Below are 21,867 nucleotides of genomic sequence, written 5' to 3'. Positions count from 1 at the left end.
TATAAGTTGTTGTTAACACATATACAACTAAAAGCTTACTTTTAACATTCAAAACAAGGAGAGAAAATTCCAACCCGAATTAATTCCATGTGCTACTACACCGATCCTGTTGGTGCTTAGTACACAAAAGAAAGTCACACTACACTCAAACGCCACTGTAGCTACCATACCGTTAAGCTCGTATGCAAAACCAGTTGACAAATGTTTTATTTGACAAATGGTTAGATTTGGTTCCACAGTTTTGTGTCATCCTGTCATTTGTTTGAGTCCTTTTAACAAGTAGTTGAAGGAGTTAGCTATCTGACAAATTAGCATCGACCACCAGTGTCAAACGGAAACACTCGGACGTCTTTTCCCCTTGAAAGGATACAAGAAAGGGCATACCATGAATGAAACCTCCAACCGTTTCTCCTTCTGATTCAAGCTAAACAAGTATCTAACATATCAACACTTTAAAAAAAATCCACAACAATACAGACCACGACAACCTTTTACTGCTAAAAACTAAATATACATGTAAAAAAAACAAAACCGTAGGGTGACTAGTAACTACGGAGATTACAAAGTTATGTGCCCGGGTATCAAAATAGGCGGCCGTTGTCCTACATTTCTGTAGGCGATTTCGTGGGCGCATTTACGTGCAAATAAGTAAATTATGTTTCGGTGCGTTGATCGGCGTTAAAGAACAACCCGACGCTGATCGCTGTGACCTAATGCTAACTGACACTGCTGGGAATAAAGCATGGCTCGTTGGGAGGCCGCTGTGTTTGACACACGTTACGTTAATAGGCAATCGCCGTAATTCAGTGAAAAAAAATTACGTCGAATTAACGGTAACGTTGAATCAATGTCAATACAGCAAGTAAAACTACTAAGGTGCGATATTTTGGGCCCAACGACACTTATCGTGTGTTACATCATAAGATCTTATGTGTCTAAGAACAGTGTTTCATGTCGTTCTCGCCCAATAAAATTAATGTATTCACTAAACCGTAATACTGTGAAATGCAATAAAAGAAAGCTGTCCAGTGTAAACTTGAAGACATTTCAGCCAGCGCTCCTCCACCGAACGGGCCCCAGACCTTGACATTAGCTTGCTAACCGGCCTGCCGAAAAAGAAAGCAGTTTGTCGAAGTGCTACCGGCAACGTATGCATCATTGCCACTACTCTGGACAGTGGCTCCTGTTATTAATGCATGAATTAACGACAGAGAGGGCGAATTTGGCCAAATTATGGACAGAAGTGGCTAACTTGATTACGCAAGTTTAAGAAAGGTTGGACGATGATGCTAGTTGCTCAATGACACGGACTTACTAACGTCAGTGGATTTTAGGGGAATGTAGGAATACATACTATCAACACGAAAGTTGTATTAATAAACGACCCAAAAAAACTCTTGCGTTGCATCGAAGTCAGTAGAACTAACCCAGCCACGCGGAGTGAACATGCAGTCAACTACAGGCTAGCCTGCTTGTGGGAAAAAATATCTGAATGTGAGTTTATCCATTTCACTTACAGTATTTTAAGGCCCTTGATGTCGCCACAGTGAGAAGAACGCGGTCTAAACGTCGATTTTAAAAAAAAATGTCCCAATACAAAGTCAATCTTCTCCCCCCACGTGTTGTCAGAGGAGTACCAGGCTAAAAAAAAAAAAAAAAAAACGCACACAAACAGCTGCTCATATCTCGCGATGCTTATGTGTTGAATACACATCACAATCAGTGATGTCTCGCGGTAACTGAGGTTGCGGCAATGGCAAGTTGGCAACATTGCCAACAGCCGTGTTCGCATGGCCACCATACAAACTAACTCTTGTACTTTTTATTGTCGAATACCAAATAGTTTATCCAAGTAACAGATGGAAATACATATTGATAACCTGTGTCAAGTTCAGAGTGTGCTCAGCGATTTTAAATTCAAAGGTGATCTTTTGGTAGTTATCACTGGTTGAACTAGAGGAGGTTCGGGGGGGGTACTGCTCCCGGACCCCACCCCATCTCCACTTACTGACCATTGCATTATTAATGTATCACTAAATTTCGAATCTCAAAAATCAAAGTCTAAAAATATATGGAAATTTAATAAATTCACTTTTGGTCGACAACAGCGTTTGTTGTCAGGTGAAAACTACAGTACCTTGACAGAAATAAACAAATTGGATATGTCGAACATAGGCAAATGGGAATGGTTCAAATGTCAAGTAAAGCAATTAGCTATTGAAATGGGGAAGAAAAATGCTGAAGTAAGAACGCAGAAACAAAAAAATAAGCTTACTTTGTGGAAAACCAAATCTAAATGAAGAATACTCAGAATTGTTAAATTCTTTTCAAAATCAATTGGACCAAATTTATTTAGAAAAGGCAAAGGGAGCCTTTGTAAAATCCAAAGCTAAACCGATCGAACAAGGGGAAAAGAATTCTTCATATTTTTTCAATTTAGAAAAACGAAGGCAATCAAGAAAAAAGAAAGTTAAGCAAAAATGGTACTGTAATACATGATCCAACTCAAAAACAAGAAGAAATATGATTATTTTATCGCAATCTCTTTAAAGAAAAAATTGAGAAATATAAATGTGATGTCTTTATGGACATGATGAGAAATAATTTAACTATATTCAAGTCAAGTCAAGTCAAATTTATTTATATAGCCCTTAATCACAGGAAAGTCTCAAAGGGCTTCACATATGCACCAGATCATATACACGACATCCCCTGATCTTAACCCCCAGGAGGGCAAGGAAAAACTGAAAAAAAAAAACATCTGGGGAAAAGTGAGAAACCTTGAGAAGGGACCACAGATGGGGGAATCCCACTTCCATGATGATCAGGCTGCAATGGATGCCGAGTGGGCAACATAGGGTTTACATTATGGTACTGTACAGAGTTTGTTAAAGTGATGTGAAAGTTAATCAAATGAAGTGCTGCAGGAAGATGACATCGGTGAAGTGAGCAGGGGCCCAATGGTCAATGTAGAAATCTCCATAGCAGCGCCTCCGAGGATGTGGTCAGCCTCCAATCTTGTAGCAGTCAGTTCCTGTTGGATCGAAACAGCAAGCTCCAATTCGGTCGTCATCACCTAATTCCCAAGCCTGGGAAAAGGGGGCAGAAAAAAAATAGAAGCGGCAGTAAAGAGGCCAAAACAAACAGTTCAACTAAATGCAGAATCGTACAAATAAGTCTTAAGTCGTATTTTAAACATTTCTACTGAGGTAGTGCCTCTAATATCCGCGGGTAGGGCATTCCAAAGCATCGGTGCCCGAATAGAAAATGCTCTAGAGCCTGCAGACTTCTTTTTGGCTCTCGGGATCACTAAAAGACCGGCATTTTGTGACCGAAGGTTTCGGATCGGAACATATGGTATCACTAAGTCGACGAGATAGGAAGGTGCTAAGCCGTGCAGTATTTTGTAGGTAAGTAGCAAAATCTTGAAATCGCATCTCAAGTGGACTGGGAGCCAATGCAAATTGGCTAATAAGTAATATTATCAAACTTTCTCGTCCTTGTCAAGAGTCTTAATTTTGGACTAACTGCAGACTTTTAATACTAGACTTGGGAAGACCAGGAAGCAAAACGTTACAGTAATCGAGGCGAGACGTAACAAACGCGTGGATTAAAATTTCTGCATCACTATTTGACAGAATTGGATGAATTTTAGCAATATTACAGAGATGGAAAAATGCGGTTCTAGTAATATTAATGTAAGTAATGTGCATTTGAAAAGACAGAGTTTGGTCGAATATAACACTAAGATTTTTTGTTGAATCACTTTGGGTAGTAATACATTAATCGAGCCTCAGAGTGGTGTTAAATAGGTGCAGATGACGAGCAGGGCCAAGAATCAACATCTCGGTTTTATTGGAGTTAAAAAGCAAAAAATTGAGAGACATCCATTGTTTAATCTCGGCAAGGCACGCCTCTAAATTACAGCAATTAGCCGGGTTTGTTATCTCGAGCGGCATATATAATTGGGTATCGTCAGCATAACAGATCTTGTTACCAAATATTCAACTAAACTATATTTCCCTTAACGACACAAAATGTAATAATAAAAATGTTAATCAAATATTTAAAATTAAACTTCATGACTTTGAAATAAGTGCTAAAATTAATAATAATGAAGGTAAAATTACAAAAGAACATGTGTGCTTTATCAAATGGCCAATAGCTCCTAAAGTAAAAGAAATGCAATTCGAAATTCTACATGGTTACTACCCAGTAGCAGCAATGTTAAAAAAGCGATTTGGGTTTGAGGCGCAGCCTTGTGGCTTTTGTTCTCAAGAGGAGGAAACGATTGAACATCTATTTTTCTCCTGTCTTAAGACCAAATATTTTTGGAAGGAAGTTAAAATTTGGATGCAAATTAAAATGGATAGTGTTCCACGATTAAATTTGGACCGAATTCTCCATGGCAAAATTAAATTACCAAGAAAAATACTTAAACTTTGTGACATTGTTATAATTATGGGTAAATACCACATACATAAGCGTAAAGGGCAAAATAGAAATCCGTCCCTTAATTTGTTTAAAATAGAGTTACAGCCATATTTTGCTTCCTTGTCACTTCTGAGGGACTTGAATATAGAATTTCAGAAGATATGTGAAGATGTCTCAAGTTATTTATTTTTTGAATTGTAATATATTAAGAATAGTGCTCTGTGATTGGCTGGCAACCAGTTCAGGGTGTACCCCGCCTACTGCACGATGACAGCTGGGATAGGCTCAGCACGCCCGCGACCCTTGTGAGGAGAAGCGGTATATGGATGGATGGATGGATGGATGGATATATTAATACTGACTGTAAAGAGCTTAAAATGTCATTGAATTTGCCTTGCTGTTCCTTTTTGTTTTAATGTTAAGGTTGTAATTTTTAATGTTTTCTGGTTTATTTGTTTTTTTTTCTCTATACTAGACTTCTTTTATGGTCATTGCACAAACAATTAAGAATTAATGTAATCAAACCTTGAGTCAAAGTACAAGGAAGAGCTTTGACATATACTTTCTTGAAACACCTGTAAAAGAAAAGGTGCTATCTGTTGAGCGAATAATTTATAGAATGCTGTGGTAAGGCCATCTGTTCCCGGAGTTTTAATATTTTTAGCAGTTGTATGCATTGAGTTACCTCCATTAAAGGTAAGAGAAGGTCACACATTTTTTTCCCTTTCCCCCTGAATCAAGTTGAGGAGTATTCGAGAATTAAAGAACGTTTTAGCATAATTGTCAGTATATTCTGAAGTATAAAGGTTTTTGTAAAAGGAAGTACAATATTTAGAAATAAGTTTTTGGTCATCAGTTTTAGTGCCATTTACATTCAGTTCAGTAAAAGTGTTTGTTTTAGCATGGTGTTTTTCTAATTTTAAGAAATAAGCAGAGTTTTGTTCTCCTTCTTCTAACCATTGACAAAAACAAAAATCAGATTTCAACTGTTTAGCAAATAAAAATACAGCTTATGTTATTTCTTAACCCCTTGACGTTTAGGGAAACTATAGACAATGAAATACTTATGAGTAGAAAAAATATTTAAACTGTGAAAATGTGAGAGGGATGCAGATGACATCATCCTGAGTTTCAAATGCAATCCAGTTGGTCAATAAACAAGTTTGGCCTCCAGTAAATAACAAAGCAACATAATAACCGAGTTCGATATACAGTTTAACAAAAATCATTATTTGAAAAAAATATTTGTAATTTCCTACTAATAACAATAACTTTAATAGTAACAGAACACAGCAGCTGGGATTTAAGATTCCAAAACAGTCTAATGTTACGTGGCTCATGAACCGGATAGAGGATTAGTCTTCATTTCACCCTTTATTTCAGAATATTTCTTTACTACTGATAAAAGCCTGTGCGCCGACGTAGTAAGCAGGGAACCTGTCCTTACGAGCCGTGCTGTGAACGGACGGGGCCATAGCTTCAGCCTCGCCTCGCGGATCGGTTGGGAGAGGTCCTTGGCCAAGCGGAGCCCGCTTTCATGCAGAAAAGGGTTGCCCCTGGCAGATTTCCAGATGGCATCACTGTAAGAACGCAACGCGAAGCGCACGATGATAGCCCTCGGGTTAGAGTTGTTAGTTGCTCAGCTTCCCCAGGCGATGTGCGAAATCAATGGCCCCTTATCCTTCTCCTTGGTTTGGATTTTCTGGCAAATTTCTATAACTTTCTCCTTCACATTTTTGTTCGTCATCTCCGTGACTCCATAAAATTTCAGGCTCCATTTTCTGGAGTAAGAGTCTATTTCATTTACCCAGGTTTGGAAGGTGGCTAGTTTAGTTTCTTTGGCTTTTAGACGAAAGTCAATCTTGGTGACCTTTTCCTTTGCCTCTCTGACTTCGTTGCACAAAAAGTCGATTGTCTTCTTCATTTCGCCCATTTCCTGAGTATTTCTGTTGACCAGAGATTCAATGGTGTTTATAAGTTTAGAGAGGGTGGATATTATAGTATCTTTAGATGTGTGCTCCGTTTTATAAAGAGCTTTTTTTTGGTGGCTGGAAATTTAGCTGGAGTAACTGGTAGCTCAGGAAATTCTTCTCTGGATGCAGTCGCAATTGGTGATGGTGCTGACATGTTAACTAGCCATGACACTAGGCAATTAAGCATGTTTTCAACCTGAAGTTTAGGAGTTGAGTTTTTTGCATTCTGCCTCCTCTTCCTTGACACCATTTGACCTCTTCTGTAGCTTTGTACACAGATTTACTTCTACTCAAAGTTGGGTAAAGTTAACTGACTTTTTAACCGTTTTGCGGGTTCAAGTGCAGGAGCTCAATAAAATCCGTCTAAGGTAGCCAACTTGGCCTGCCTCCAGGTGCCGCACTCACACGCGACCGAGTAAGGAAAAAAAATAAATAAATAAATAAATAACAGTGTTGTGTACCTTGCGGTCCCACAGACGCAATGACATGTGCCCTATATTGTTTTTATTTCACCGATCACCACGCATTTACTTTTTCATAGCGCCGTGTGTGTGTGTGTGTGTGTGTCTGTTTTGTTTGATATTTTTTCTTTGTTTGACAGCGTGTCAGCTCGTGCGGCGCCTCTGCTCGTGCGGCGCCTGCCTGTGACGTGAGGATCACGTTCTCGACACCGATTGGCAAAAAGTGTTTGCAGCTCCCAGTGTTTGTTTTTTTTTTCATGGAAATCGGGTCGAAATGGCTCTTTGAGTGAAAAAGGTTGCCGACCCCTGTATTAGACACATCTGAGGTGATAATTGGTCCTTTCCTTGGAGAACACATGGCAAGTCAGCTGGATGACACTTTGATACATCAACCCAGCTGGCTGTTTGATTTTTTTTTTTTTTAAAGAGACAATTATAGACAAGGCCTGCAGACACTACTTTTCTGGAACCTGACATACTGCATACTGTCATATAATAAATTGTTTTATATAGAGTTTATTTTGAAATGCAAAAAATGCAAATAAACTATTAACACCAAATTAATGTTTACGTTTATAAACCCTATGAATAAAGATAATACCGTTTCAGAAGCAAATAGCGAGAATTGCACGTTCCTTCACTTTCAGCTCGTGTCAAGGTGAGATTTGTGAAACAAAAAACTAATGACACAAATTAAACAGTAGTTTAAAAGAGTTGTAATCACGTTATTCTGGTATCAAATACTGCCCCAAATAGAACAAAATATGTAACAATATTAAACGGAAGATGAGCTATTCATTTTGTAGTCCGTCCTGTGTGGAATTAAGACAGCTGGGGCGAGTCTTCATTGTCTATCGATACGTGCTGTGTGCTGTTTCTACCCCTAGGTGTCAGGGATGCCTAAGGTCTAAGGCATGGATTTCAATGTGGCTATGGCATTATGGTTTGTGGGGTGGGGGATTGGGGACGGAAATCGAGACGTACGGACTACGGGTCACCGTTTTGATACGTTGCTAAATATACACTAGTTTCCTATATTTGAAAGGAAGCACCTTTTCATCCCTCCGCGACCAGATGGCTGGAAGTCTAAAAGGAAAAGTACAGGCGTCAATGAAAAATAGGTTGAGGTGAGCTTGTTAGGGAGTCGGTCATCAAGCTACTGTACCTGGGCAACGCTATTATTAACTTGGCTATGTTGAAATAAATACCAGTGTATTGACTATTTAGCTGACTTTGGAAATGTTCAGCCCTGACCGCATTATTGAGGTAAAATGTCCCTATGCAGGCGTAAAGGAGACCATAATTCAGGCATAATTTGTACCAGTTAAACTGCCGTTTTGTGTTATGATGTTTAACATATTTGAAAAATTAAAAAGCAGAAAAACAGTAAACAAAGGTAGTCCAAATAAATTGAAAGGGAACAAAATAACAACTGTGAAGACTTGTTTTAGTTAGCACGTTCTCACATCCAACCATTTCTTCAAATTAAGACAATGGTAGATTAAACAAAACTGTTTGAGAATATAAAGTTGTAACATAGATCTTAAAGACAAAATCACACATTTATTCTGAAACATTTCAGTTAAGGATGATTGATCAGCATGGAGAAAACAAGTATATTGACACATTTCATACAGACAAATAAAAGCCTATGTAGAGGAAGATGATATGTAATTTAACCTTACTCAAGACTGGCTATACAAAAAAAACCAAAAAAAAACAGGGCTCATGCCATTGTGGCAGACAGTGACAGAGGAAATTCATGCTACTTCACAAAGAAGTACACAAGCAGCCGCCGCACGCGCAGTCATGCCAAACAAAGAAAAAATACCACACAAAAAAAAAACAGACACACGCACACGCGCAGCGTGGTGATTGATGGAATAAAAACAATATGGAGCACATATCATTCATTGTGTCTGTGGGACTGCAAGGTACACAACACTGTTTTATTTTATTTTATTTTATATAGTTTTCCTTACTCGACCGCGTCACGCAGAGGTGGGTAATCCAGGTCCAGAAAGTAAAAACCCTGCCACAATTTGGCTTTAGCCACATGTGCTTCAAATCAACCGGCAGGTAAACAAGCTCATTTGATTAGAAGCACCTGTGGCTAAAGCCAAACTGTGGCAGGGTTTTTACTTTCTGGACCTGGATTACTCACCTCTGGCTGCATGTCAGGTGTACGGCACCAACGTGTGACGTGGTACAGGTTAAGTCCGTTCTCGACGTCGTTTGACTCGGACCGACTGGGGCCACGTGGGTCAATTAAATATGCAGACGGGAAATAGGCGATGCCCAGTTCTGCCAATCAGAGCTTTAAGCGTGGTATATCTTGTAATGGCTGCACGGATGACTTTGGGTGTCCAAGCCATTTCGGTACAGTCAGGGGTGCCAGTGCAGGGGTGCCCATTACGTCCATCGCAAAGTCATCGTGGATAGATAGCCAGTCTATCATCCATCTTCACTACCGTATTGCTACGTTCACACCAACTGAGTTGGGAGCGTTTCTGGCGGCGCGTTTCAATTGGAGTCAATGTAGTTCGCGCGGGCGGGTGCGGTTGCGTACGGGGTGGCGCGAATGATTTAAAATAAAACAAAATTTTTTTTTTTTTTTATTCACATAATACAATATAATACAAACCTCTCGACGGGAGATTAAACAATTGTTCGTGCAATGACCATGGAAAGAGTGTCGTATAGAGAAAAAACAAAACGAAAACATTGAATACTACAACCTCAACATCAAAACAAAAAGGAACAGCAAGGCAGATTCAATGACATTTTAAGCCCTTCATAATCAGTACTCTGAATATATTGCAGTTCAAGACATAAACAACTTGAGACATTTTTACATATCTTCTGAAAGTCCACATTTGAGTCTCTCAGGAGTGACAAGGAAGCAAAATGTGATTGTGACTCAATTTTAAACAAATTAAGGGACGGATTTCTATTTTGCCATTTACACCATTTACACTATTTATCCATAATTATTACAATATTTCAAAGTTTACGTATTTGTCTTGGTAATTTAATTTTACCATGAAGAATTGGGTCCAAATTCAATTGTGGAACTTTATCCATTTTAATTTGCATCCATTTTATAACTTCCTTCCAAAAATATTTAGTTTTAAGACAGGAGAAAAATAGATGTTCAACCGTTTCCTCCTCTTGAGAACAAAAGCCACAAGGCTCCACCTCAAACCCAAATCGATTTTTCAAGATTGCTGCTACTGGGTAGTAACCATGTAGAATTTTGAATTGCATTTCTTTTACTTTAGGAGGTATTGGCCATTTCAAAAAGTACAGATGTTCTTTTATAATTTGACCTTCATCCTTCTTAATTTTAGCACTGCTTTCAAAGTCATGAAATAGTTTATTTTAAATATTTGATTAACATTTTTATTATTACATTTTGTGTCATTAAGGGAAATATAGTTTAACTGAATATTTGGTAACAAGATCTGTCTTTTAGAGTAAATTAAATAATTTTGAATCATGTTTAATAAGGCCATGGGAACAGCTTTACAAACTCTTTTATATTCTCTTTTAGAACTTGTACATTTTTTCTCAAAATCTTCCATACCCAGGAATTGACCATCTTTGTCTAATATATCTGTAATAAGCATGAATTTTTTTTTGTACTATTTTTGAATAAACAAAGTTTTCTTGTTAGACGTTATTACCCTTTTGTTCCATAGGGTAGAGCCATGCGGTGTAAAATTATGGGAAAATACCATCTTCCAAAAGTGTAACACCTGTTTGTGATATTCAGATAATTTCACTGGCAACTTAGATATTTCAAAATCACACTTTAAAAGAAACTCAAAACCTCCAACTTGTTTAAAAATATTATGTGGGATGTGAAATCATAAAGAATCTGGTTTCTTAAGAAAAGCTTTTATCCAATTAATTCTAAAAACTCCAATCATAGATTCAAAGTCTATTGTTTTTAAACCGCCATTGTTATAATCTTTTGCTAGTTGTGATTTTTTTTATATAGTGGGTTTTGTTGCACCAAATAAATTGATATATTATTGCATTTGTCTTTTTAATATTTTGTGGAGTGATATAAAGTGAATAACTTGGTTGTACTGTACTAGTTTTGAGATGCATTCTGATTTTGATAATACATTTCGGCCTAACATAGTTAGATCTCTAATCAACCAGTGATGTAAACTTGTATTAATTTCCTCAAATTTTCTCCTTCATATTTCTAGATTCTCTTGATTTGGCATCCCTGGTAATGTTCATGCCCAAATATTTAATTTCCATCTTGACAGGAATAGACTCTAGGTCCTTATCAGTACAATCATAAAGGGGTAGTAATTCACATTTTTTTAGATTAAGCTCAAGTCCTGATGCCTGATAAAATTTGTAAATAACATTAAGGGTATTTTTAAGCCATAAGGCCCTGATACACCAAAACGACGTTCACCAACAGTGACAGACGCTTACCCCCTGTGGCGTCCGGCCGGCTGTCGGCACGTCACGCTGGAGGAATACACCGCAACGACAGACAGTGACACTGACCATTAAAGTACCTTCTGCGCATGCATAAGATGTAATACCTTTCCATACCATCGGCGGCGGTAGTCACCATTTCTCATGGTTAGAAAACTCCAACCGGAAAGATGTTGGCCGGGGGCTGATTATAACAACGTAAACAATGCATTCGGCTCTATTCTTCACTCATGATGAACTCCCACGCCAAGTAAACCATCATGTTCTTGACACGGTATTGTGAAATACTTACATTGTCAACCCTCGCTCTTGTACTTGTAAGAAGATTAAGGCAGCGGAGGCGTGCTCACTGTTTTTCCGCCTTTGTTGCTTCACGTTGGTGCTCCGCGCGCTGATTTGCTAGCTAACAGCCAATCAGAGTGACCAAATGTCACGACTGGCGATGCCGATTCAACATAAGTAAATGCCCCCAAGACGCTTACAGCCGGGTTACGACACTACGATGGTGGCCACTACACTAATCAGACGACACTTAACGACCTCCGACGTCGGTTTGGTGTATCAGGGCCTTTAGTTTGTCTTTCAAAAAGATTACCATGTCATCAGCGAATTGACTGATTTTAAATTCTTTATTAAACATTGTTATGCCCTCTATATCTGGTTGTTTACTATAAGATAGGCCAACAATTGAGTGCACAGAATGAATCATTTTGGCGAAATTGGACATCCTTGTCTAATACTTTAAGACACATTAATTCTTTGAGTCATACCGGGATTGTCAGGTCCGACAAAAGAGGACAGGAAAAAATGTGGATCCCAAAAACGCAGAATAAGACAAAATCGTCAAATAGAAAAATCTTTAATTACAAAATACAAAAATGACCGACAAAGTATGAACAAAAGACGCTGGAGAAAACAAGGCCAGGGAACATCAAATGGGAAACACAAAACGCTCGCACAAGGAAAGGAAGAATTGACCACCGAAAAACAAAACTAGACTGCAAAAACTCCAATAATACGAAACACAAAGCGCACAGTGAAAGTGACGAGGAACAAAACTTTATACTACAAAACTTAACCAGAAAAATCGAGAACAAGGTACGAGAACGAGGGGTCTAGAAAACAGAGCTTGGGCTGTGAAGCGAGCAAGGTCAATAATCTGACAAGATGTGGTGGTGAACAGTGTCCGATTAAACCTAGCTGATTATGATCAGCCACAGGTGCGCAGCTGAAGGGAACGCCCCCCCCCACTCCAGCTGGGCAGCAACTAACACAGAGAGAGAGCGAGAGCGCGCCTAGAGCAAAACATGACAGGGATGCAGTGTAACGTAACTGAAAATTTCCTTGTAAAAAATACCCATTCTCTTGCAAAAAATGTCTCCAAAACCAAACACTTTCAATGATTCCTTGAGAAAATTGTGCTCAACAGAGTCAAATGCTTTGAATACGTTTATGAATAAAATTAGGCCTTTTAGGCCCTGATACACCAAACCGACGTCGGAGGTCGTGGCGTTTGTAAGCGCCAGCTGATTGGTGTAGTGGACACCGTCGTAGTGTCGAAACCCATCTGTAAGCGTCTTGGGGGCGTTTATGTATGTTGAATCGGCGTCGCCAGTCGTGACATTTGGTCACTCTGATTGGCTGTTAGCTAGGAAATCAGCGCGCGGAGCACCAACAGGATGTGACGAATGCGGAAAAACAGTGAGCACCCCCCCCAGGGCCTTTGGAATCAGTTCCAGAATGATAGTCTAACAAGTCTAAGATTAGTCGAAGATTGTTATGTACTGTATGCGCTTGCCTTTGATGAAGGCAGACTGAAACTCGTCAATCAGTTTATGTAAAATATTTTTAATCCTGTTTGCATATACCAGAGCCAACAATTTGTAGTCATTGCAAATAAGAGTTATTGGTCTCCAATTAGTTAACTCTAAGAGATCCTTATTTGGTTTGGGTAATAACGTTATTAAGCCAGTTTTCATTGTGTGAGATAGTTCACCATTATTTATACAGTCTATGTAAGCACTAAATAATAATTGCTTTAGGTCCTGCCAAAAAACTTGTAGAACTCAATGGTAATTCCATCGATACCTGGTGATTTGTTGGATTTCATCTGCTTTAGTGCAATTTCAAGCTCTGTTATTGTTAGGTCCTTTTCAAGTGATATTTTGTCCTCATTTGTCAATTTAGTTACATTATTTCTCATCATGTCCATATGGGCATCACATTTATTTTTCTCAAATTTTCTTTAAAGATATTGCGATAAAATAATCGTGTTTCTTCTTGAACTTGAGTTAGATCATGTATTACAGTACCATTTTTGCTAGTTTTCTTTTTTCTTGATTGCCTTCTTTTTTTTAAACTGAAGAAATATGAAGAATTTTTTCCCCTTGTTCGATCCATTTACCTTTGGATCTTACAAAGGCTCCCATTGCCTATTCTAAACAAATTTGATCCATTTGATTTTGAAAAGAATTTAACAATTCCGATTCTTCATTTAGTTTTAACCTGACAACAAAAGCTGCTGTTGACCAAAAGTGAATTATTAAATTTCCATATATTTTTAGACTTTGAGTTTTGAGAGTCTAAATTTAGTGATACATTAATAATGCAATGGTCAGTAAGTGGAGATATCTGACTCCCACATTTTGCCACAATATCAATGAGAGTTTGAGACACCAGCAAATAATCCAACCTTGAGTATACGTTTGGGTCCACAGAACTAAACCATGTTTAACTTTCTGTGTCAGGGTTGGACATTCTCCAATAGTCAACCAGGTATAATACCGCACAAAAGGAATTAATAATGCTACTATAGTCCGGCTGTGTTCCCCTGGAAGGCCTTCTATCGAGCCAAGAATGAGGGGCAATGTTAAAGTCACCATTTGTTATTATATTATCCGTACCATAAGTAATTTTCCATGTACTAATTGAGTTAATTTTAAAATGGCCTTTTTGTTTCGATATCTGTTATTGTATCCATAAAAGTTAATTAGGATATATTTCGTGTCTTATATATCTAACACAACCATTAACCAATGGCCATCTTCATCACTCTTGTGATCAATTATCGATCTTATAAATTTGTGGAATAATATCATCGCTCCTGTTGAATGAGAAGTGCGATGTGAAAATAATGCAATGTCACCCCACTGTTGCTTCCAAAATTTTTCATCCCCCTTACATGAATGTGTCTCCTGTAGAAAAATAACATTGACTTTTGTTTCCTTACAAAATAAAAACCTTGCCTTGCGTTTAACATTGCTCTTAATACCTCTAACATTTAAAGAACTTAAATGAACAGACATGACTACACTCAAAAAAATCAACATGGGTGTCTGTTTTATCAACAAAATTGTGACATGTAGCTTCTGCTTTATTTATTCATGTTTAGTGCTTAAACATGTTTCAATCATGCAGTTTTAACCTGACAGGCAAAATTCTTAAAACGGCATGATTGCTTTATGTCAACACAACCCAATTGGCTTAAACGGGAAACCCATATGCAATACCGCTCCAGAGCAGTATGTGGCAGTAACATGCGACATACCCTCTTCATCAGCTAAGATTGGGTGCTTTTGTGTAAAGTTACATTACAGAAGTTGTGAGACTCATATTTGACTCACGCAAATTGAAGCTCCGTGCAGCTATCAAATTTAAACCAGCTACGGGGGAGAAACATATCAGTCAATAAGTTCATTTTCACTTTTTATTCTCTGTGATGGGTTTTTTCTTTTCTTAATTATTTTAGATGTATGACCACTAGTTTTAGCTTTAGTGTGTTGTTGTCTTTTAGCTAAGCCGAAACTGCACACAACTGTTAAACACGGTGCGTGCTATAGACCAGTGGGAGTACTTTACACTTTTTGGTACGTTGGTCAATTAATAATTGAACAACAATTTGTTGTTCACATGCCTGTAAAATTCACAAGACTTGATCAGGGTGTTTGGCGAGAAAGGTGGCACTTAAGGAAGAAATATTTGGAGCATCTTGGTTCCCGTATCTCTGGTATGTTAATGGAAAAATAGCCTGTCAAACCTATATATCTTTTTTAAAAAAAAAAAAAAAAAAAAAGGTTAACATTTGAAAAGAAAGAAATTTAATTACAACAAAATCCATATCTGATAGATTACAGATTCAATTAATTAAATTACAGATTTGCACAAATCTAAAATTTGAAAAGTTTTGATTTAGTCTTTAAGTCATTCGCTGCCAGACATTTTCAGACCCTATTTTACTCTAACGTTTGAAAAAATATATAAATACGTTCCTGTGATTGAATGGCTGGACTGAAAAGACAAGTAAATGTCTCAATGGCAATGAATGAGTTTAAATAATGTGAGACAACAGAGTGACTTGCCAATACTTATGTATGTGTTGTGATACCTACACTCCTCATGATTTAAAATGTGTTTTTTAGATTTTTTTTATTTATTTATTTTAGTTGTTGTGGCAAACTGACTGACACTGCTCAGACCAACATTGTTGATATCAGAAGAGAGTGTATCTCAACACCCTGTGCATGTACCTCAAGGAGACAAGCTGGTGAAAGAATACATGGTATGGGTATAGAATTACATTTTTATCCTATGGCATTTGTAATTCACTAATAATTGTGCACTTCAAATATAGTATTTAACTTTGAAATGTCAATGAATAATCTGTCACAGTAGTTATGTTCATATTTATTTAAAGAGATGAGTCATGAATGTTTATGTTCTGAGTGGGTGCAGCTGTCGAAAGCAACCAGGCTGAAATTAAGGAGGTGGTCTTTGGAATTTATGCCATTCGAAAAGATGGCGCAGAGTCAGAGGATAACCCAGATGATGTGGTTATCATCATAGATGCTGTCAATGTTCTGGATGAACTGGGGAATTTCCCATTTGCTGTTGTGATGCTGTTCGCTCTGGTCTACGCACTCAACCTAAACTACCCTTCAGAGTTAAGACACAACATTAAAGTTCTGCAGAAGATCATCATGGAGCTTGGTAGAAACAGACTCCCAAGAAAAGCTCAAACATTGAAAACCACGCTTTTACCCAAGTCATCCTGTGTGGAGTGACCAATAGACCTAAATTGAAGCAAGTATTATCAAGGAAAACCTTATATGTAGTAGCTTTTTTGTATCACTGAGAACCTGACAGGGTTTCAATAATGGCACAATTTTGAGGATATTATGTTTAAAAGAGCAAAAGGACTTTGAATTAAAATGCTCATAAGAATAATGTAAATTTAACCAAGTATTTTCAAGGAAAGGTGATACATATATAAGCAGTCATGTTTAGTTGTTCAAATGCTGCTCATTGCTGCTTTCCACATTCTCCTTATAAGATTAGTCATCATGGAGAACCTGACAGGACTACCAAAATGGTTCAATTCTGAGTTATATTATTGTTTGTTTTATGAACAATGTAAATGAATGTTGGATGCAAACTAAGATTTCGCACAAAAAAAGCACTTTTTTTTTTTTAATGGAGTCGAGAGGCTTATTTTTTGTTTGCCTTTTCTGTGCAATAAAGTTCTATTAAAACTCAAGTCCGTTTTGTGGTCTCTTACAAACTTGACATCAACTGCGGTTAAACTAAACTGACGTGAAAGATGCTCAATGTAAACATTCAGCAACGATGCCTTATTTTCTGAATTATTTTTGTGTATTTACATCTAACTTTTGGTTCACAGTATTTTTTGTTGACTTGTTTTGTTAAATCAGCATTAGTGTTATTTTACCATTCAAAAATGTAGCTGTACCAACTCTGTCAAAATGAGATACCCGTACTATTATTCCATCCATCCATTATCTATACCGGTTATCCTCACAAGGGTCGCGGGGAATGCTGGAGCCTATCCTAGCTGTCTTCGGGCAGTAGGCGGGGGACACCCTGAATTGGTTGCCAGCCAATCGCAGACCTGTACTATTATTATAGAAGTTAATCTGACCAAAGGGAAAAACGCGTGTTAAATGGGTTAAAACAACCTGAACAAATGAAGTTGAAATCAAACATTTCAAATAAGTATGAACAACACAAATACTTTATGTCCACTCAACACATTTACGATTAGTTGGTTCAACAAAATTGTATCTCGCCAAATAACAGCATTTTAGTTAGATTGAAGCGTAGTACGGTAAATGTGTTAAAACATGAACAAATGAAGTTGGAATCAAACATTGAAAATACGTACAAACAACACGAATACTTTATGTCCACTCAACACATTTACGATTAGTTGGTTCAACAAAATTGTATCTCACTAAATGACAGCATTTTATTTAGATGGAAGTCCTTTCCATAATTTTATTACGTTAACCCAACAATTAATTTTTTTCAGTGTAGATTAAAGTAGTGTACGCTTTGAGGGCATTGGAAAAAAAAATCTGAATACGCAGGAATCAACCTATTATATGGTCATCATACACAATTAGCTAAATGTCTTTACACATAAGCAGTTATAACATGATAGCTGAGAGGAAAACTCTTTGTGTCTTGTGTAAACTCACAGACACGCAAACACACGCACACACCAACAGGCATTCATACACAATTGTTATGCACACTTTTATCGGTACACGCATTTACACACAAGCTTGTGGAGGGAATGTGGCCTCCAGTTGTTTCACAGGGCTGAGTCCATGGGGCTCTGGAGCCGCCAGACAAGGGAAGGACTCGAGACGGCAAGATGACCTGAGATCTAGAGTGATACGCCACGGAGGGAGAAGATTCGAGTCTACCGACATTTTTTTAGATTCCTCTGTTAGGGCAATATGGTATATATGTGAGGGCTGCATTTTAGATGGCGCGCTTTTCTGACTGTGCCCGTCACGGGTACTAGTCACGGGTACTAGGTACTAGTGTGAAGAACCTTGGCGTCATTTTTGACTCTGAGCTCAGTTTTATTCCTCATATTAAAAATGTAACCAAGATTGGTTTTTATCACCTTAAGAATATCGCCAGAGTCCGCCCGTTTCTCTCTCAGGCTAACACGGAAGTGCTGATGCATGCCTTTATTTCCTGTCGTTTAGATTACTGTAATGCCCTGCTCTCTGGCCTCCCGAAAAAGAGCATTTCACCACTGCAACTACTGCGGAATTCAGCCGCTCGGGTGCTGACGAGAACCAGAGGGCGGGAGCACATTACGCCAGTTTTGAAATTGCTGCATTGGCTCCCTGTGTGTTTCAGGATCGATTTTAAAGTACTTTTATTAGTTTATAAATGTGTTAATGGTCTTGGGCCATCTTATTTATCTGATTTGCTTTTATCATACCAGCCCTCGCGGATCCTGAGGTCCTCTGGCGCCGGCCTTTTATTTATTCCAAGGGTGAGGACCAAAATGCATGGCGAGGCTGCATTCAGCCATTTTGGTCCTCACCTTTGGAATAGCCTGCCAGAGGATGTCAGGTCTGCAGAGACTGTTGATATTTTTAAGAGGAAGCTCAAGACACACCTTTTTAGTTTGGCTTTCAACAACTTTTAAATAATTTATCTTTTCTTTTGATTGAAGATAATTCTATGTTTTGCTTTGAATGTTTTAAAGCAGGCGGCACGGTGGTCGACTGGTTAGCACGTCCGCCTCACAGTTCAGAGGTCGTGGGTTCGATCCCGGCTCCAACCTCCCTGTGTGGAGTTTGCATGTTCTCCCCGTGCCTGCGTGGGTTTTCTCCGGGCACTCCGGTTTCCTCCCACATTCCAAAAACATGCATGGTAAGTTGATTGGATACTCTAAATTGCCCCTAGGTGTGATTGTGAGTGCGGATGTTTGTCTCTGTGTGCCCTGCGATTGGCTGGCAACCAGTTCAGGGTGTCCCCCGCCTACTGCCCAAAGACAGCTGGGATAGGCTCCAGCACGCCCCGCGACCCTTGTGAGGAGAAGCGGTACAGATAATGGATGGATGGATGGATGTTTTAAAGCACTTTGAGTTGCATTTTTATGTATGAAAAGTGCTATATAAATAAAATGTGATTGATTGATTGATAGTCCGCGCGAGGTTAAGGAAAGCAGCCCAGCTTGACTTTTGTCAGATTCCTAAACTTCAGAGATTCAAGCGTCATCCTTGATTGCTGTGCGCAGCTTGACTATACTCGTGGACACAAGTTGCTTTGAAACAGTTGCGTTCCAAGTTGGGGGGGGGGCGTCGCTTCAAAAAGTCAGTGACAACAATGGATATCGTGCCTGCTACAACCATAAAGCGACCGAGATGACTAAACGATGCATTTAATGTTATTGCGAAAATGATCTGGAAGGTGGCGGCAAAGGGGGGACGTGGGTGAGCAGCTTCTTTACACACACATACGTGACATAACACCCACGCAGCTGCCAAACTAGCTTGCTTTGCAGCAGCAACGAGTTGCGTGGTGCATCCTCTCCTCTGGGGGAAACTCTATGTCATTGCAACATGTGACATAATTGACCAATCAGCGCAGCAACAATTCCTGATGTGTGCATGGCATGTGTTGCAGACCTGTCGCCAACAGCACAATGCGTAGGTCATGTGAATCCATGTGGCAGTTGTCGCTCGCGCTGATGCGGGAGTAGAAAGAAGCCTAAAAAGAAGCCTTTCACCGAGTGGGCTGAGATGAAATTTGGCCGCCTCGCGGCCACGTCACACGTACATAGCGGGCCGGACTAAAATTCACTTCCGGCCATGCTTAGTCCAGCCCTTTTCAAAAGGACTGCCCAGCTCTGCATCCTAAGGTTCTTTTCTTTTTCAAGTTAAACTCCGAATTAACTAAAGTGTTGAAGCCTAAGTGCTAATGTAGTGTAAAGAACAATGCATATGCATACATACACATCTGCATATACACACATATACACAATGTAGGTGCCATAATTGAGTTATGTCACGTGGTGTTTTATCTTTGCTGCTGTAACACTGAAAATTTCCCCACTGTGGGATCAATAAAGGTCTTCTTATCTTATCTTATCTTATCTTTTGGTTGCTATGGTAACGGGCTGTTGGTTGGGTCACATGTGGTGAATGCCAGGTAATTTTAAATAGGCGTGCTTACCAGCTGTACGGAGAGAGAGTAGAGAGAGTCGGAATGGGTAGCCGTATTTTATGTTGATCGCTAAACGCTACGCTAAATGCTTCGCTTTGCTACAAGCATATGCTCTGCTACGTTACGTCACTGTCATATTAAAACCATCCAAAGCGCAATCAAGACTCAAGTGTTTCAACTGTCAAACCACCGTAACAGCAGAGTGTCAGACAAGTACCCAACCCACCCACTGTCTCTCAGAAGCAGTCGTTACAATTTTGTCAACAAAAAATGGCGTTTGAAGAAAGTCATCGATCGCAATACAAGCCACGAATGAGCCTGGACACGGCAAAGTAAGTGCGACCATGCAGTACAGTCACGCGGAGCACAGCGCCACACCCAAACGCCACTTTGAGAAGAACAGGTAGGCCACCTGCTTCTTGTTTGCTTGTGGACAAAGAATCTATGTGCATTTAATGCTGGAGTGTCTTCCTGGGAAGTTTCTTCAAGATGCTGGATAAATATGTCATCTTCCAAACCGCTTATCCTATACAGGGTCGCGGGGAGGTGCTGGAGCCTATCCCAGCCGTCAACGGGTGAAGGCAGACTACACCCCGAACTGGTCGCCAGCCAGTTGCAGGGCACACATAGACAGCGCCACTGAGTGGTAATCGATCCCACGCTGCCCGCACACAACTCAGGCGTGTGCACCACTACACTATCAGTGACCCGATGCTGGATAAATGATATTGAATTACCAACTGAAATAAATGAGACCAAGTTTGTGGAGCAAATGGAAATCGACCTTCGTCAAATGTTTGTGATGCAAATGAAGATGACATAAATCCAAATGACAGTATTTCCAATTTTGGATCATCCGAGACATCTCAAAGCATGCATTCAACAACTTCATCTGCACGTTTAAGAGAAGAAGCTGAACTGGCTGCTTTAGCTACAAGACAAAGATTATTGGATGAGAAACATGCGCTAGAAAGAAGAGGAGGAACAACTCCGCAAAAGGAAATTAAAATTACAACTGAATACTGAAATTGCTGAGAAAATGGCACAATTAAACATACTCAAAACACGAAGCACATCAAGTGGAGGAAGGACATCAAAAGCCTCGGATGGCATGAACTCATACTTGAAAAAGGAAAATTCTCAACAGCAACTCAACGTGGATGCAGAAGAAGTCCATCCAGCAGGAGATACAAAACAAAAAACAGGTCAGCACACTATGATGGAAAAGATGACATTATCATACAACAAAGTTCCTGAATGCTCTGTGGTTAGAATGAAGCCAACCAATATACAGCATGTTCATCAACAACTTATCTCAAATTCAAATACAAATACACCTAGAGTGAGCCATTCAAGTACTGTATCACACATTCATGAATGCATTCAAAAATGGAGTTGAGAAAAACACGACAAACAGCTCAGACCGTCTTTATCATTTGGAACAACACACTAAAGGACACGCCAAAGAACTTGTGAGAAGTTAATACATGGACCCATCCATCTATCCATTATTGATACCGCTTATCCTCACAAGGGTCGCAGGG

At 39.1% G+C, this 21,867-nt stretch overlaps 1 protein-coding gene across 1 annotated transcript in view; it reads right to left on the bottom strand.

Moving 5' to 3' along the window:
* The window catches only part of akap1b (A kinase (PRKA) anchor protein 1b), a 38,962-nt gene extending 37,305 nt beyond the window's left edge, over nucleotides 1-1,657 (bottom strand). Inside the window, exon 1 of the mRNA XM_086035938.1 lies at nucleotides 1,518-1,657. The gene's annotated coding sequence lies outside the window, so the exon portion shown is untranslated. The remainder of the gene's footprint in view (nucleotides 1-1,517) is intronic.
* Nucleotides 1,658-21,867: the final 20,210 nt, after the last annotated feature.

This window comes from Filicampus tigris, chromosome 7 (genome assembly GCF_054856515.1).
Source record: "Filicampus tigris isolate MCC_2025a chromosome 7, RoL_Ftig_1.0, whole genome shotgun sequence".
Taxonomy (NCBI): Eukaryota; Metazoa; Chordata; class Actinopteri; order Syngnathiformes; family Syngnathidae; genus Filicampus; species Filicampus tigris.
This window is presented reverse-complemented; position numbering and strand designations above follow the sequence as displayed.